General features: G+C 45.8%; 1 long non-coding RNA gene and 1 other non-coding gene across 2 annotated transcripts in view; both read right to left on the bottom strand.

The window, feature by feature from the left end:
• Positions 1-19,487, bottom strand: part of LOC139362715 (uncharacterized) — a 52,112-nt gene that overhangs the window by 20,796 nt on the left and 11,829 nt on the right. The gene's annotated exons all lie outside the window — the stretch shown is intronic.
• LOC112424865 (U6 spliceosomal RNA) lies at positions 9,627-9,735 on the bottom strand. The gene has a single exon (XR_003015803.2). It is a non-coding gene; the product is annotated as a U6 spliceosomal RNA (small nuclear RNA).

The following is a 19,487-nucleotide window of genomic DNA, read 5'->3' as shown; positions in this document are numbered from 1 at the left end:
TGTGAGACACCATGCCTGGCCTCATCTTTCTTTTTCCTATGGGCCCTATCCTTCTCAGAGACATGAAGCCCCAGTCTCTTGTCCTAGCACTAATGGCAAACAAAAACAAAAACAACCCCCAAAACAAACTGCTGGAAAAGAATCCTTGCTGACTTATCAAGAAGAAAATACAGCTGTATTTCAAAAATGATCATTCGGCTACAGAATGATTCTATAGGGGTTTACATAGACCAGGGGTCAGGACTGGAACCCAGGTTTGGAAGCTGCAGGGAGGCAGATTTTAATTTGGCATGAACAAGCTCTCCATCATCTGATGCATTCAAAAGGAACTCAGTTTGTCCAAGCAGAAGCTGGAAAACTAGTCTCAGGATATTCATTCACACAGCAGATAAAGTTTTGAATTAGATGACTTTCAAGTCTCCAGCTAATCCCACGTTCTCTAATATTTTCGCTGTTAGGATGGCAAACACACCACCAGCTTTAACACATCTTTTATTTTAACTGAGTAAAAATAAAGTATCATTCAAAATATACTTCATAACTTAGAGCTATTGCTAAATAATTTTCCTTTAAAATTGTATCTGGAAAAGATCTGATATGACGGAAAGACAAAGCAAAAACAAAAATTCCCCAAGCTCCAAGATTTAAAATTTGAGAAAAATGTTCCAGGTCTCAGTATGAAATGATCCAAAATAGGCAATATAATTTTCACATCTCTTGGAAAAATACTGAGTCATATTGCCCACCCACATCTTACAAAAATAACAGAAATCCAATGATTCAAGCAAGATACACTCTGTCATTGTCTGAAGCAAACATTTGAGTCATTCTGGAAAATTAGGAGCAAACCCTTGTCAGTGACAAAAGTTTTTAATTCCACGTCCCAAGGAAAATTTTGCAATGACAAGTTCTTTCCAGCCCCAGACATGCCTTTTCCCTGCACCCTGGAATACCTTAGGGCTGGATACCGCCCTCTCTCTCGAGAACAACAAACAGCACGTGTGGAGCAGGCTGGGCTGAATGGGTGACGTCATTCATTCACGCAGAGCACAGCCATACATCCAGCGAGCAGTGCTGAGGACTCCATCAACAGTCCTAGGGCGAGTCTGGTGGGCGGGAAAGGCTTCCTAGAGACCCTCACAGCCCACAGGACCAATGGAGGCCCTTCCTCATCCACTCCGAGCACCCTGTCCTGCAGACTTTTCTATTCTCAGACGCAACACTCTAGCCCTCCTGTGGTTTACAACTCCCTCCCTCTCTATCTCATATCCCTTTCCCTTGCTTGTGTTCCTTTTATCTCCTGCTCCCCATGAACTCCGTTTTTTTTTTTTTTTTTTGAGACAGGGTCTTGCTCTCTTGCCCAGGCTGAGGACTACAGGCATGCACCACCATGCCCTGCTAATTGAAAAACCAATTTTGGCCAGGTGCAGTGGCTCACACGTGTAATTCCAACACTTTGGGAGGCGGAGATGGGCAGTTCACTGGAGGTCAGGAGTTCGAGACCAGCCTGGCCAATATGGTGAAACCCCATCTCTACCAGAAATACAAAAATTAGCCGGGCATGCTGGCAAACACCTGTAATCCCAGCTACTCAGGAGACTGAGGCAAGATAATTGCTTGAACATGGGAGGCAGAAGTTGCAGTGAGCCAAGATGGTGCCATTGTACTCCAGCCCAGGTGACAGAGTGAGACTCTGTTGTTTTTTTTTTTTTTTTAGAGATGGGGGTCTCGCTATGTTGCCCAGGCTGGTCTTGAACTCCTGATCTCAAGTGATCCTCCCGTCTCTGCCTCCCAACATGCTGGGATGACAGGCGTGAACCAACAATTCTGGCCAGACTCCTGTCTGCCTCTTCCTACAAGCTCAGGGTTGCCTGTGCATTGCCCAGTAGAGTGTCCAATGGCAGTAATAGCTGGATGAATGCCCTGGAGAAAATGACAATAAAAACAAAATAAATTCGAAATAAGCTGTCTCTGAGCCTGTTACTCCTAAAGGAACAGACCTAGCCTCCTCATTTCTTCCCGGAGGAATTTTGGTGCTTCCAGTTTTCTTATTCTCCATCACTCTCCAATCCTTCACCACTAGGGACATCACTGAGATGGCTCCCCAGATGGCACCAATGGCCTTGTGGGGCCTTGTGCCTGGCTTCCTTTGACTCCTCTCTGCAGCACTGGATAGTGACAGCAACCATTCATTCTCTTTGAGAATTCTTCACCTGACAAGGCACCCCTGGTTTCCCCTGTAATTCTGCCAGCTAATGTCTGCACAGCCCTTTCACTGCATTGTCTTCCCCTTTGTCACATCTTTCCTGATTCCTTTTTATTTCCACTTTCTCAACACTGCAGACCTCCTCCTCTACCCTCAAAGCCTCTACTTAGTGCTGCTGATGACACCCAAATCCCCCACTTCCCAGCTCCATTCCCACTGCCCCCAGAGCTTTGCCCTCAGCCCGTCAAACTCTTCCTGCCAGCCTCAGAGTCTTCATCTTTGCCCCTAACCGAGGCTGCTCCACTTCCTGAATCCCCTGGCAAGCATCTGTCTTCTTCCAGTCACAGAGCATCAACCTTCCATTTTTTTTTTATTTATATGTAGGCCTTGCTGACCTGGGCAACACCCTCATCCCAGTCACATGCAGAAGATGAATTCTTTCTTTAAAATCGCTTTCCCATCCATCCCCTTTCTCCCATCCCTTACACTCCTCTAGCTCTGGCCTTCCCTGCCATTCACCTGGATTCTTGCAGTCCCCACCCCACAGCATTGTTTCCCTGAGTTTGAGCCTTTCCCTCCTCCAACTGAGCTCAAAGAACTCTCCCAAAGCACCTCACAGATCTACTGTGCCCTACCCATGACACTTCAGTGGGACCCCATCCTCCCAGAATAAAATTTACTTCCTTAGCCTAGTATTCAAGCTTCCCCAGCAGAAGCAGCGACAACAACAAAAACAACAAAAAATTATAAATAAATCCGGCCCAAACCTATTTGATCAGCAGCACTGGAGGAAGAATATAGTGCCTAAGAGCTCAGGCTTGAACTCTAGAGCCAGACTGCACTTTCTAGTAGTGTGTTTTTGAGCAAATTATCTAACTTCTCCGGGCCTCAATTTCCTTAGCTGCAAAATGAGGCTGAACAATAACATTGCCAAGGATAGGCAAGCATATGCAGATAAAGCAGTTAGAGCAATGCCTGGAATATTGTAATTGCTCAATAAATGGTGGCTAGCATTATTTTTCAACCTGCTCTCCCACTGCTTCTAGACATGAATCTCTTCACCTCCTAGTCCAATTGACCTGCTGGGGGTTTCTCCCTTTCTGTGCTTTGCCTATGTGAATCTGTCCATAGGAAATGCCCACACTGCTCCTTGTCTCTGTTGATTGAAAGCCCTTAAGGTCAAACCCAAATGCTATCTTCTCCATGAAGCCCTATTTAACTTCTCTTCAGCTGGAAGAGTTAGTGACACTTCTCTCCTGGTGCTTCTCTTATGCTCATTTTTATGGGTAATGTGTCTGTGCTACTGGATTGTTTTTGGCCCTTAAGGACAGAAAATCTTAATTAATTTTTCTATTCTTGCATAATCATTTCATCCCAGACATTATGTTTTTCATTTCTGAAAGTTCAATTTGGGTCATTTTTATAGCTTCCATGTCTACCTTTATCAAGCTCATATTTTTCTCTATGGTCTTGAACACTGGGAGTATAAGAGCTGTTTTAATATTCTTGTCTACACATTGCATCATCTGTGTCATTTCTGAGTCTGTTTCTATTGATTGGTTTTTCTCCTCATGATGGGTCATCTTTTCCTGCTTTTTTGCTTACCTGGTAATTTTTGCTTGGATGCTAGACATTGTCAGTTTTACCTTCTTGGGTGCTGGAGTTTTTGTGTTTCTTTAAATATTTTTGCACTTTGCTATGGGATGCAGTTAAATGACTTAGAAAGAGTTTGATCCTTTCAAGGCTGGATTTGAAGCTTTGTTCAAGGGGCTCAGGACAGTTTTATCTCAGCTGGACCTGATTGGATCCCTGCACTGAGATAATACCTTTTTGAGAACTCTACTCAGTGGCCTGTATTTCTACTCTGGCTGGCAAGAGCAGAAACTATTCCCAGCTCTGTGTGGGCTCTGGTGGGTGTTCCTGCTGTCCTTTTTGAGTAATTCTTTTCCCAGTCTCTGGTTGTTTCCTCATAAACAATCACCGATTAATACTCAGATGAAGAACTCATGAGGAGCCCTCTTCAGATCTTCAGTTTTCTTTCTTTCTCTCTGTACGTGTGTGTGCATGACATTGTCTCCTCTCCATTACTCCACCCTGCAAATTCCAGCCACCTTGGCTTTCCCAAACCCTGAAGTCTTCTCCCTCAACTCAAGGACAACAATGGGCTCCATTTGGGTTCCTCCTCCCTGCAATAAGAACCGAAAACTCTCTCCAGGTAGTAATCCCGGGGGATTGCATGCTTCCCCTCATATGTTTCCATTCTTTCAGTTTTCATGGTCCTGCATTGCCTGTTGTACAATGTCTGAAAACAGTTCTTTCATATATTTTGTCTGGTTTTTAAATTGTTTTAGGTGGGAGGGAAAATCTGGTCCCTGCTTCTCAATTATGGCTAGAAGCAGAAGTATATCTCTACATAATACTATGAAGCATGCTTTGTTCATCTAAGTGATCAATAACACTATAAAATAGCATTTTAACTGGGTGTCGTGGTGCACACCTGCAGTCCCAGCTACTTGGGAGCGTGAGGCGGGAGGATCGCCTGAGCCCAGGAGTTTGAGGCTTCAGTGAGCCATGATCACATTACTGCACTCCAGCCTGGGTGACAAGACCCTGTCTCAAAAAATAAAATAAAATAACATTTTTATTTCTAATTTTAAAATTAATCTAGCACAGAAAACTTTTTAACTACAGAGAAATACAAAGAAAAAAAACAGTTCACACATAACCTTCCATCTTTTGCTGTATGATCTTCCTCTCTTTATAAGTACATTGCTCTTCTTATGAATACACATATGAATATATTTATTATTATTATTTACTCAGCAAACACCGTTGAATGAATACCGGTGAATTGGTGCTAAAGAGTCAGGTATCATGCACAGGAACGCTGAGTCCCCTTAACTCTTAGGCAGGAAACAAATGGCTGTTTAGCAGGTAGAGACAGCTGCTTAATAAGGAAACCCCTCGGCGGGAAGTTACTTAAGGAGTTTGGACAACCAAAGTCTAAATACAGAGCCCAAACCTGATTAACTTTTGGCGTGTGGGTTGCCCTGAGTTGGCAGGGCACAAAGCCTCTCTTTCCAGAACAGAATTTACTCTGTGTCCAGGAAAGGCAGGTAGAGAGGGTGTCTGATTGCGTGCTGAGCAAGTCGAGTTTGAATGGCTGATGGAAAGAGGGAAAACAGGTGACAGGGTGTAGGCACCCAGCCTCATTGAGGTCATGCTCCATTTACCCCAGTGGAGAAAGGGCCGTCTTTAAAGTCCCCTGACTTCATGGGTAAAATGCCTTTTGCTCCCTCCTCCTTGTGCCCTGCTCACAGCAGGCAGACCACGAATATCGGTTGGAATCGTGAATGGGATACATGAACAGGATAATAGACGGTCTCTGAGATGCCAAGTCTTTTTCTGGAAAGCTCTGTCTCTCTGTGATGGTTTTACCTTAGCAAAGCATTTTGTCGGCTCTGCCCACACCAAATCTGAGATGTTTGGCACGCATTCCACAGGGATGCAGGGGCCTAATTAATTGGTTCACAGATGCAGAAGTTTTTATTACCCTTTCAGTTTTCAATTATCTGACCTACAACTATTGTTTAGGTGACCAAGCTGGTGTCTTTTGATTCCTGCCATTGACCTCTGACCTCTTGATTGCTTTTGGTGGTACTCTCTGAGTAGCGGGGGAGGGCAGGGGATGGAAAGAAGTTCAAGTGTCTACCAAGCAGAAGTAGAAGAAATATTCTTTTGATGAGAATCCAATAAAAAAGCCCAAAAATATATAAGCAACAAAATACAGAAAAGAGAAAGAAAGAGAGAAGAGAAAGCAGCAGATTCTTCTTTTACATTGAACACAGAGGATGAACACAGCCAAGCAGCCTCAGATCAAACAGCCTCAGCCAAACACAATAGAAAATCTTACAGGCAATAAGATCTGAGTCCTCACTGACAGAGCTAAAGCAAGAACTCCTGTGTCCCCCTCTTATCTCATGGGAGGCAGGTAGGATCCTGGGGTATTTAAGTACACAGGCTCCGTGTTACAGACTACAGTTCTCATCCCAGCTCCACCACCTAATACCAGCATGACCTTGGGCAAGAGCCTCACCTGCAAGGTGGGGCTGAATTTAATAGCATCTACCTCATGAAGTTGTTGTGAAGATTCAATGAGGTAAGGAGTGACAGCGGGACGCAGTGGCTCACATCTGTAATCCCAGCACTTTGGGAGGCCAAGGTTGTCAGATCACTTGAGGTCAGGAGTTCAAGACCAGCCTGGCCAACATGGTGAAACCCCGTCTCTACTAAAAATACAAAAAAACTTAGCCGGGTGTGGTGGTGTGCACCTGTAGTCCCAGCTACTCGGGAGGCTGAGGCAGGAGGATCACTTGAACCTGTGAGGTGGAGGTTGCAGTGAGTGAGCCGAGATTGCAACACTGCAAGACAGAGCAAGACTCCATCTGAAAAAAAAAAAAAAGAAAAGAAAAAAAAGAGAGGAATGAAATATTTAGACTATCTCTGGTACTCAGTAAATCTCGATAATGTTAGTAAATGTTAGCTATTATTATTTTCTTTTCCAGAACTTTTTCTTTGCATATTTGATTTTATTTAAAGAAATTATGCGGGCCAGAGTTTTCCACTGTTACAAAAAGTTGAAGCCATGATGAAGCAGACATTTCTGGGGGGGGGGGGGGGGGGAAGGGAAGTGAGAAACATGGGGAATAAAATATATTAAATGTGAAATACACATGAATGCCCTTTTGAAATTACTTTGATATTTGGAAACACTAAAAGGTATATAACTTACTCCTAGAAGATGTTATATAATGAATGTAAAAACCTGTCTTACCTAAGCATTAACTCTAAATCAATCAGTTGAGTTTACTGTTGACTTACTGTTATACATTTTGAATTCTTGTAAATGGAGCTACAGCTAAGATGTTGAGGGAATCTAAGTTGTCAGTTTTTGCCTATTTATCAGAATCAGGCAAAATCTAAAAGCTGGGGGAAGAAGTCAGTCTTACGGTAAAACAAAGAAAGTCATTATGCTCTTTGTACTCAGTGCCCTCCACTCTGTCAAAAAGATACAGAAAGCCCCAGTTTCCAGAAAAGATGATGAGAATAAAATGAACCCAGATTCACAGAAAACATCTTTTTTTCCACTTGTCTAATCAGTCTTGTTTTGTGTGCTGCCACTGGCATAGATGCCTGCCTTTCTGTTTCATTTTGATCACTTTCAAGAATTTTGGAAGAATGTCGTTTTATCCTAATTAAAATTAATAGCCATTATTCCCATGCCATGTAATTTATTTGGTCACTCAATAAATATTTATGAAGTACCTCCAGGGTGCCAGGCCCTGTGGTCAGGGACATAAAGACACGTGGTCTCTGCCCTGGTGGAGTTCACTGGGTGGAGAGAGCCTTGTAGAGAGGCGAGCAAACTGATCCGTGCCCGAGCTTTAGAGAGGAGGGTGCTCAGGCATAGTGCCCTTCCAAAGGGAGAAGAAACTAATTACTGGGAGGGTCAGGAACTTTCAGGGCACATTTGAGCTAACATACATCTTCCAAAGAGACCTTTATTTTTCATATTCTGTAGGACTTAGGGGACTTGGAAGTGGTTAGGAGCCACTGCTTGCAAAAGTCTCACCCGAACATGGTAGGAATAACTTTACAATCTCAAAATTAGCTGATACCATCTGTGTTATTCATTAAGAAACACCTGACATAAATGTTCAGCCTCGCCCACCCATTTCCTCTCTCAGTATATGTTGCATGCCTACTATTTGCCCAACCAAATGGAATTATGCCATTAGAATAACTAAGAATTACCCTGATTACCTTCAGTGAGTTCCCTATATTAGACCTACCAGCCATTCTTATTAAGGACAATGGTTCTTACATCCAGAACTCCTTAGAGAACTTCATGTTTAACCTTAAAGAGGTTCTTTGCTTGTAATTAACTCCCACAGCATCTTAATCGGGATCACTACCAAGATTCAATACAGAGTTTCAGTGTCATTTTTCTTCCAGACGTTCTTTTATTTTTATCTCTTTTTTTGTTGTTGTTTTGTTTTTGTTTTTGAGACAGAGTCTCACTGTGTCACCCAGGCTGGAGTACATTGGCACGATCTCAGCTCAATGCAAACTCCACCTCCTAGGTTCAAGTGATTCTCATACCTCAGCCTCCCAAGTAGCTGGGATTACAGGTGTGCACTACCACACCCGGCTAATTTTCTATATTTTTAGTAGAGATGGGGTTTTCTCACGTTGGCCAGGCTGATGTCGAACTCCTGATCTTAGGTGATCTGCCTGCCTTAGCCTGCCAGAGTGCTGGGATTACAGGCGTGAGCCACCATACGTGGCCTTGCTTTTGTTTTCAAGACAGGGTCTCACTGTGTCACCAGGCTAGAGTGCAGTGGCACAATCACAGCTTACTGCAGCCTCAACCTCCTGGGCTCAAGTGATCATCCTCCAGCCTCCGCCTCCTGAGTAGCTGGGACCACAGGTGTGAGCCACCACACTCAGCTATTTAACTCTTAGTGGAGACAGGGTCTCGCTATATTGCCCAGGATGGTCTTGAACTCCTGAGCTCAAGTAGTCCTGCCACCTCGGCCTTCCAAAGTGCTGGGATTACAGGTATAAGCCATGGCACATGGCCTCTTTTTATCTCTTCTTGAAGATGGTATCTACCCAGTGACTTTTATGGGAATGACAAAAGGTCACAGCTTAGACATTAGTTAGGACAAGGAAGGATGTGAAGGGGCATGAGTTGGTGTGGAAATACCAAGTATGGGTGGAAGGGGGATGAGCAGATAGGCGGGGTCAAAGCTGCAGGCCCTCTGAGTGGACTCCCTGGGTTCCAGGAGCAGGGAGCCAGTGCAGAGAGGGTGGGAAAAGAAGTCAGACTCCTTTACTGCCAGATTTGCTTCTTTCTCCATGTGAACACTCCACGGACTTCCAGAAGCATTGATCCTCTGCACTAGTGTCCCCAGATTTAGGGACAAATAGATTTCTTGAGTTCCCAGAGGAAACAGATTCTGAGATGAGACTGGATACAGAGCATGGCCCCAGGATCTGTCACTGATGGGGAGTGAAGGGAAAAGGTGGAGCAGAGGGAGGAGCCTCAGTCGATCCCAGGATCCCACAGGGAGCTCTGGAGCTGGGATGGCCCTTCAGAGCTGCCCTGAATTGGAGCTAGCGGACCACACCTGGGCATTGACCAGTCCTTAACATGGGCTGTCCTGCAGGAAAGGGGTGACCTTGAGCAAGGAGGGCAATTCCTGGAAAGGGACTCAACTAAGAGCAGCCATCAGCCACCCATGTCTCCAGCAACTGGGGGAATGAGCACCCACAGAACCCAGTACTGAGGATAGGTCATTTACATAACAAAGGAGCAGTGGTTGCCTGTTCGCATTTTGTTTCACATTAGTTTAATTTTTTAATGGAATGCTTCATGAATTTGCATGTCATTCTTGCATAGTGGCCATGCTAATCTTCTCTGTATCATTCCAATTTTTTAGTATATGTGCTGTCAAAGCAAGCACTTGTTTCACATTAGATGATAAAGGCATTGAGGGAAAGACTTGCTCTTCCAACTCTATGTATCCCCCACAATGCACTTGCTCATGATAAAATCAGGGCCTCCCCAGACAGGATTACCAGTTGCACCTGTAAAGCCCATATCTAACGTCCTACCTGGCACAGGGATGCCAGCATAATAAATGGGGCTGCAGAGGAGCATCATCCTGGCTTGGGATTCCTCGTCTTTCTAGATTGCTGAAAATCAGGATCTGAGGGCCACGGAGCACTCAGAATCACCACCAACTGTTGACCCAGAACCTTTAGAACAGTGGGTCTCAGAGAGTGTCTCCCTAGCTCGAGACATTAGGCTTCAGCAAAGCGGCACAAGTGCAGGCGAAGGCAGCCTGGAGCCATGGCTCTGCACGGGCCCTTGCCTGGCCAAGGCAAGGGACAGGACAAGAGTAGGAAGGAAGGAGTATCAGAGGTCAGTGTATCCATCCAAGGGCTCGACCTGGCCAGGGGACAAGGCAGAGGAGCCAGGCAGGCCCTGCTGCTCAGCACAGCCGTGATGCCACCTGAGATGAGGTGTGACAAAGGTGCCTGTCAGTGTCCCTCCTCCTGTTCTATACTAAGGGTCTCTGTGCCAGTTGTCAGTTCCTTATTGTAGTTGAAGGGAGGTGCGCTCCCTTTCACTCTGGGTGCTACTTTGTTGGCTGAGAAAAAACAAGCTGGGCCCAAGCCGCCCCCCTATGTGAGAAAGAGAAGTGAAACAGGCTGTGGGCTGGGCAACAGGAGGCTGACTGCGAGCGACCTGCAGATGTCAAGCCTTTGCTGGCTTGCTCTGGCAGCACAACAGCATACGAAGAAAACCAAAGTGGCTCTCTCATTAGCCAGCTCCCGGAAGAGGAATGGTTCCATTCCTACAACCACTCAAGCAGCAGGGATTTACTGAAACCGATCCACACTCAGGTCCCAGAGGATACAGTCCCTGCCTGAAAGGCACTAGAGCCTAGTTAGGGAGAGTAGAGTATCTCACCTGAAAAAAACAGCAAATGGACATGACCTGCATAATCAGGGACTAAATTATGTGAGCCAGTCTCAAGGCGCAGTCCGTCAGGGAAGAACTCACCATGAAGACTACCGGAGATCACAAAGAGGAGGCCAGAAGTGAGGAAGGGCTCCAGAGGCCAGGAGAGGGCATGGGGTAGGGGGGCATGAAACTGCAGGAACAGAAGCCTGGAGGCAGAGACGACAGTGAAGAAACGGCCCTGCTACAGCCCTGCACCCGAGCCAGGCGCATGGGTGGAGGCTGCCTCGAGAAGTCCCCTCAGCACGGTTGCCACATAAAAGAAAAGATGCTCATTTAAATTTGAATTTCAGCTAATCCGTAAATAATATTTACCACAGGTATGCCCCACACAATGTAAGACTTTTTTCTAAAATATTTGGTTGAGCATGGTGGCTCATGCGTGAAATTCCAACGCTTTAGGAACACCGAGGCAGGAGGATCAGTTGAGTCCAGGGGTTTGAGACCAGCCTAGGTAACATGGCGAGACCCTAATTCTACAAAAAATACAAAAATTAGGTGGGCATGCTGGCACACACTGGTAGTCCCAGCTACTCAGGACACTGAGGTGGGAGAATCGCTTGAGCCCAGGAGATTGAGGCTACAGTGAGCCATGATTGCACCGTCACACTCCACCCCAGGCAATAGAGTGAGACTCTGTCTAAAAAAGAAATAAAATAGGCTAGGCACAGTGGCTCACACCTGTAATCCCAGCACTTTGGGAGGCCGAGGTGGGCAGATCACCCAAGACCAGGAGTACAAGACCAGCCTGGCCAACACGGCAAAACCCTGTTTCTATTAAAAATATAAAAATTAGGCCGGGCGCGGTGGCTCAAGCCTGTAATCCCAGCACTTTGGGAGGCTGAGGCGGGTGGATCACGAGGTCAGGAGATTGAGACCATCCTGGCTAACATGGTGAAACCCCATCTCTACTAAAAATACAAAAAACTAGCCGGGCGTGGTGGCGGGCGCCTGTAGTCCCAGCTACTCGGAGGCTGAGGCGGGAGAATGGCGTGAACCCGGGAGGTAGAGCTTGCAGTGAGCCGAGATCGCGCCACTGCACTCCAGCCTAGGCGACAGAGCGAGACTCTGTCTCAAAAAAAAAAAAAAAAAAAAAATATATATATATATATATATATATATATATATATAAATTAGCTAGACATGGTAGCACATGTCTGTGATCCCAGCTACTAGGGAGGCTGAGGCAGGAGAATTGCTTGAACCCAGCGGGCAGAGGTTGCAGTGAGCCAAGATCGCACCACTGCACTCCAGCCTGGGCGACAGAGCAAGACTCCATCTCAAAAAAAAATAAATAAACAAATAAATTCAAATATTATCCACTGTTTAACTGACATTCAGATTTACCTGGGCATCCTATATTTGATTTGCTAAATCGAGCAACCCTCCTCCTGAAGTTATATTTTACAGTCGCTCACTTGATACTCAGTACTTCCCTATGAGGTAGCTCTCTTATCACCATCATCCCCATTTCACAGGTGAGAAAACTGAATCACAGAGTTGTCCACAGTCACGCAAGTAGCGCATCTGTTTCCACAGTCTGTGCTCCTAACCCTCCAAGCGACTACTAGAGTTTGGGATCCATCAGTCCTCGATCCAGGGTGTGGCTCTGCCACTTCTTAGGTGTATGACCTTTGGCAAGTCACTTACCCTCACTGAGCCTCAGTTTCCCCTTCTGGGAATAATAACAATTCCTGACTTACAGAGTTTTGTGTGAGGTAACTGAACAAATGGGAAGTGATTCACACATGGTACTTTGATGATGATGATGATGATGATGATGATGATGATGATGATGATGATGATGGGAAGCCGTGGAGCATGTAGAGTCATTGATGAGACTAGAGAAAATGACACGCCTGTGCAGCCTCCGTGGCCATTCCCTTGCCTTCACATGCCTGCCTCTACCCTAGTCCTCTCCCTGCTCCCTAAACATAGACACAGGGCTGGCCCCAGGCCCCATGTGTAACAGGCTTTCTGCCTAAAGCCACCAGGAGCCTCAGAGCCCAGAGCTCCTGTTGCTGGTGGCTGGAGTTTACTGCCTGGACTTCTAGCCCAGGTTCCCGACTATGAGCAGACCAGGACTTTCTACTTGTCCGACAGCCCCTCCAATCACTGCCCAGGTGTGCCTACATCCTAGTTCTTGCTGCCACCAGGAAAAAATCCAATCCATGGAGGACTGTGCCCCCATCTATAACTACAGACGACAAACGGTTTCCCCTTCCTGTTATATAACTCGGCCTGCCATGTGCCTGCTCTGAACTACTTCAATCTAAGTATCTGATGAGTAAGATCAAGACAGAAAATATCTGTTGATTAGGTTTTGTTTCTGTCACTTCTTGCCTTCTCAGGACAAGTCAGGTCTAGAGGTTAATTTCCGGTCCCTCGACTTCCCACCCTGAAGCCTCCGCCCTGCTCCAAGTCAGTTTAGCAATGGGACACACCCAACACACTGCCCTGCCTTCTCACACCTGGGCTAGGGTGTCCAAGGTGCTGGGGAATCTAGCCCTTAGCAAAGATTACCTTCTCCCTAGTACCAGGATTATTTCAATGTTTTTTCCTTATGTTTTGTTTTGTTCTACCATCAATGTTCCACTCAGGTATTAATCCTAGCAAGTAAACAAAAAAGGCTGGGCACAATCTGTAATCTCAGGCTTACACCTGTAATCCCAGCACTTTGGAAGGCCAAGGCAGGTGGATCTCTTGAGCCCAGGAGTTTGAGACCAGCCTGGGCAACATGGCAAAACCCCATCTCTGCAAAAAATTAGCTGGACATGGTGGCATGTGCTTGTGGTTCAGCTACTGAGAGGCTGAGGCAGGAGAATTACCTGAGTCCAGGAGGTCAAGGCTGCAGTAAGCCATGATGGTACCACTGCACTCCAGCCTGGGTGACAGAGTGAGATACTGTCTTAAAAATAAATAGGCCGGGTGCAGTGGCTTGCACCTGTAATCCCAACACTTTGGGAGGCCAAGGCGGGCGGATCACGAGGTCAGGAGTTCAAGACCAGCCTAGCCAACATGGTGAAACCCCATCTCTACTAAAAATACAAAAATTAGCTGGGCATGTTGGTGGGTGCCTGTAATCCCAGCTACTCGGGAGGCTGAGGCAGGAGAACAGTTTGAATCTGGGAGGTGGAGGTTGCAGTGAGCCGAGATTGTGCCCCTGCACTCCAGCCTGGGCAACACGGCAAGACTCCGTCTCAGAAATAAATAAATAAACTTTAAAAATGTATGGTCAGTTTTCTTTTTTTTTTTTTTTTTTTTTTTTTGAGACGGAGTCTCGCTCTGCCGCCCAGGCTGGAGTGCAGTGGCCGGATCTCAGCTCACTGCAAGCTCCACCTCCCGGGTTCACGCCATTCTCCTGCCTCAGCCTCCCGAGTAGCTGGGACTACAGGCGCCCGCCACCGCGCTCGGCTAGTTTTTTGTATTTTTTAGTAGAGACGGGGTTTCACCGTGTTAGCCAGGATGGTCTCAATCTCCTGACCTCGTGATCCGTCCGTCTCGGCCTCCCAAAGTGCTGGGATTACAGGCTTGAGCCACTGCGCCCGGCTGTATGGTCAGTTTTCTTATTGGAACTATGTCTACCTCCTTGGGTGGAAAGAGCTCATTCTTCCATGATCAAGCCCTGACCTTCAAGTAACCCCCTGAGATTCCTGACTTAGTGTGATCTGACTCTTCTTTTCTTCCAGGCAGTGCTTTGGGCAGCATGAAGACTGCAGAGAAAGAGAGACCAGATTTCTGCTCTCAAGGCGTGAATAATAGTCTTGACCCAGATTCTAACTATGTGGTCACTCCTAGTCTCTTTTTAACTCACTTTCTTATCTTGATTCTTAGAACCAACAACACCTGGCTCTGGAACTCTCACAAGCTGTGGTTCTATGGTCTCCTGACTTCCAACTCTCCGTTCCTGTCCTTCTCACCTATGTGAGTTTCCAGCCTTCAGACACTCCCTGCGCTAATGCTGAGTCCTGCCCCAAGACCCTCAGCTGCCCACCCTGCAACACTGACAATGCACAGAGTCCAACCATCTGGCCCTCATAAAATGTCCCAGGCTCCATGCCAAGTTGTGCTACAGATTGCTTGGCCATCAGTTCCCTAGGAAACTGTAGGCTGGACTGGCTGCCAAGTCAATGAAGGGTTTCAGCCATGTGGTTGGCCACCTGGGCAGAAGCCTTGCTGATTGCCTTCTTATCTGGTAGTTCCCCTTCCTGAGCCTTGATGCCCAACCCTATCTGAGTCACCTGGGCTTTGGAAACCTGTTCCTTTGGAGTTCCAGTCCTTCTAGGTCACAAGCACCTTGAATATCTGATGAGGGCCTGCCTTCATTCTTTTGATCTCTTTGCTGGTGTTCCTCCTGGATGTCCTTGGCCTATGACAGCTGGCCTCCAAACACTGGTGAACCTGTCTCCAGAACCCAAGTCTGAGTCAGCAGAGTCTTGGTAACTTTCCCTAGTTCAACAAAAACCCACAGCTATACCACAGTCCTGCCTGCACTCACACCCTCCACCCACCTGCCCACTTACTCATTCAACAAATGTTTGTGGAGTATGTGTTTTGGAGCCAGATGATGTGAAAGTTGACGTTTCCCAACAAGGAATGGACAAGACATGGTTCCTGGCCTAGAGGAGCTCACAGCCAAAGTGGAGGCATCAGAATAAACATAATCCATTTCAAAATGTGAAAAGGGTCACAGCAGGGTTGGAACAAGTACCAGGGGAACACCTGGGAAAGGCATCTAACTCACACCCATGGGACAGGGAATGTCTGCATGAAGAGTGATATGAAATCTAAGCTGAATCCAAAAACAGCAGCAAGAGCTGGTAAATGGTTGGGGGTGCTCCAAATTTAATGCATGAAAACTCAAGGAGAAAAGGCAACTAAAAATAGGAAATTGCAAACGTCAACATAATTGGGGCAGTGGGAGAAGTGAGCAGGGCTTCACCTGAAAGAAGGAGTTAGTTGGCATCTGAGGAGAGTGGGAGGCCACTGGGGTTCTCAGCAGCACCCACTCCACCTATTCTTCTCTTCACAATGGGATCTACGCTTCAGGAAACTCACTTTGCTATCACGATAGAGAATGAATGAGAGGGAAGGCAAGATCCTGAGTAGGAAGAACAGAGAAGACTATGACAGGATACCAAGACTGAGATGACAACGGCCCGAACCACAGGAGTAATACAAAATACTGGGAGCCTAAGACCAATGGGACTTGGTCATTGATTGTGCATGCCCTGCAAGGGGAAGGGAGGAGACTGTAGCGATGCCGGGAGTCTAGGCTGACAGATGACCTGGAGTGAGACAGTGCTGTGAACTGTCACCAGGGAATAGGGGAGGAGGGGCAGGTTTGTGGCATGGGGGATGGGAGACAAGGTTCAGACAGGAAGGACAGTGTTGAGTTTGAGGTGGTTACAGGACATCCTGTGAGGGGGCTGTGTGTCTCCAAAGTGATCTTGGCCAGTGAGAAAGTCTGAGAGATATCAGCAAACCCATGAACTCTGTAGAAAGAGAAGAGCAGAAGGCGGTCTGGAAACATCAGCTAAGAGACAGATAGAAATTGACATAATCTCAAAGTGTCTCCCATACATGACACTTCCTAGTTACATAGAAAGAAGTAACTTTACAGTGGAGAAGCCTGGTAGACACCACCTTCCCTGAGTGATCAAAGTTATCAGGAGTAATGAGACAGGTAGACATCGTATGCCTCCTGATAGGCTGCACCGAGAAGGACACAACATCACTTCTGTAGTATTCCTGCCAAAAATGTATACTCTAAATGATTATATATGTCTAATCATGAGGGAACATCAGGCAAAACCATATTGAAGGACATATATACAAAATAACTGGCCTGTGCTCTTCAAAAATACCAAGGTCATAAAAAAGAAAGACTGAAGAACTGTTCTGGATCATAGGAGACTAAAAAACAAACATGACAGCTAAATAATTCAATGTATGATCCTAGATTCGATTCTGGACCAGAAAAAAAAAAAAAAAAGAGGTTTTTTGCTACAATTCCTTTGTGACAATTAGCAAAATTTGAAATAAAGTTTATACATTAGACAATAGTACTGTATCTCTGTTATGTTTCTAATTTTGATCACTGCACTATGTAAGAGAATGCCTTTCTTTTTTTTCCTTTTTTTTTTTTTTTGAGACATAACTTCGATCTTGTTGCCCAGATTGGAGTGCAGTGATGTGATCTTGGCTCACTGCAACCTCTGCCTCCAGAGTTCAAGCGACTATCTTGCCACAGCCTCCAGAGTAGCTGGGATTACAGGAATGCACCATCACACCCAGCTAAATTTTTTATTTTTTATTTTTTAGTAGAGATGGGGTTTCACCATGTTGGCCAGGCTGATCTTGAACTCCTGACCTCAGGTGATCCACCCACTGCAGCCTCCCAAAGTGCTGGGATTAGAGGCAAGAGCCACTGTGCCTGGCCAATAAAATGCCTTTTTAAGGTAATACTAATGGAACTATTTAGGGGGAAAGGAGAATTATGTCTGCAACTTATTCTCTATGATTCAGAAAAAAAGGTAATATGAACAGATAGATGACAGGTAGAGAGTAATAAGGCGGGCCAAGCACATTGTCTCACACCTGCTAATCCCAGCATTTTGGGAAGCCAAGAGAGGGTCGCTTGAGCCTAGGAGTTTGAGACCCGCCTGGGTAACACAGGGAAACCCCAACTCAACAAAAAATAAAAAATTTTTAAAAAATTAGCTGGGCATGGTGGCACATGCCTGTAGTCCCAGCTATTTGGGAAGGTGAGGTTCGAGGATCACTTGGGCCTAAGAGGTCAAGGCTACAGTGAGCTGTGATCACACCACTGTACTTCAGCCTGGGCAACAGAGCAAGAACCTATGTTAAAAATAAAAAATAAAATAATAAAGCAAATGTGATAAATTGTTAACATCTGGGGAATCTGAGTACAGGTAGGCCGGCATTCTTCATAGCATTCTTTCTTACTTTTCTCTTTTTTTTTTTTGAGATGGACTCTTGCTCTGTTGCCCAGGCTGGAGTGCAATGCTGTGATCTCTGCTTACTGCAGCCTCTACCTTCCAGGTTCAAGCGATTCTCCTGTCTCAGCCTCCTGAGTGGCTGGGATTACAGGCCCCTGCCACCACACCTGGCTAACTTTTTTTGCATTTTTAGTGGAGATGGGGTTTCATCATGTTGGACAGGCTGGTTTCAAACTCCTGACTTCAAGTGATCCACCTGCCTTGGCCAAAGTGCTAGGATTGCAGGTGTGAGCCACCATGTCTGGCATCTTTCTTACTTTTCTATAAGTGTGAAATTATTTTGAGGTATTAAATACTAAATATTTATTACATAGAGTTGAAAACCGACTTATTGTTCCTCTAAGAATTTCAACTCCTATCCCTACTCTTTCCTTCCCCTCCACTTTGCAGTGCCACTATACCTTCAAACAACATTCTCTCCTTTTCTAATTATTATTGTGATAAAAAGACATAAATTTACCATTTTTAAGTATACAGTTCAGTAGTGTTCAGTTAATTTACATTGTTGTGTGACAGATCCCTTGCAAGTCTGCAGTTATTTAAATAAAAGTTTTTTTAAGAAAGAAAGAAAATGGCAGCAGAAGAGGAACCCTAGGAGGAGACAGAAAGAAGAGTCACAGAGGTAGAAGAAAAAAAACAGAAGACTGCGATGTGGCAATAGCCAAGGCAGGAGAGAATGTCAATAGGGGCCTGTGGCCCGAAGGGTCATCGCAGCAGACACGTCACATAAATGTCAGGAAGAGACAAAAGGGACAAAGCATAATCCCCCAAGTTTGCTCTAGAAAAGATCTTCTCCTTCCACTTTCCACAGGTGCTCCTGGTAGGAAGGTGATATGGCTTGGCTGTGTCCCCACCCAAATCTCATCTTGAATTGTAGCTCCCATAATTCCCATGTGTTGTGGGAGGGACCTGGTGGGAGGTCATTGAATCATGGGGGCAGGTTCTTCCTGTGCTATTCTTGTGATAGTGAGTAAGTCTCATGAGCTCTGATGGTTTTATAAAGGGCAGTTCCCATACATATACTCACTTGCCTGCTGCCATGTAAGACATGCCTTTGCTCCTCCTTCACCTTCCACCATGATTGTGATGCCTCCCAGCCATGTAGAACTGTTAGTCCATTAAACTTTTTCTTTATAAATTACCCAGTCTCTGGTATTTCTTCATAACAGTATGAAAATGGAATAATACCAAAGGGAAGCCTAGAATATTCTTTGAAACTATTAACTCCATGTGTGGCTGAGGTAGATACCACAGGGTGGGCTGTGCTTTGGTTGGGAAGGTGTTTTGTGGGCCCACTGGGTATGTACAGGCGAGGCTCTCCAACACCCACCTTCGCCTTCCCATGAAAGGTAAAGGTGAGTCAAAGGGTCCAGCATAGACAGAAAGAGTTACCTTCATGCATGGGCCCCTGGTGACCTCAGAGATAGGATTCTGGGGTGGGCCTTGGGATTAAAAGAAGCTAAGATAATTTCAGGAAATTTCATGTAGGAAGCAAAGGAGCTTGAGCAGGAGATGGTGGCCAGGAAGAGGAGCTGCTGGTATGACGCTCCCTGGGGCTAGGTGGCCATGGCCTCAGAAGCATGCGGGTGGTGTCTTGTTTCCTTTGCTTTCTTTTCCATAATTCTTCGGAATTTTCCAGAGACTTTAATAACAGACTGTCTCACCC

The sequence above is a fragment of the Macaca nemestrina genome, chromosome 4, assembly GCF_043159975.1.
Source record: "Macaca nemestrina isolate mMacNem1 chromosome 4, mMacNem.hap1, whole genome shotgun sequence".
NCBI lineage: Eukaryota > Metazoa > Chordata > Mammalia > Primates > Cercopithecidae > Macaca > Macaca nemestrina.
Note: the sequence above shows the minus strand (reverse complement) of the source record. Positions and strands in the feature narration are given on the sequence as shown.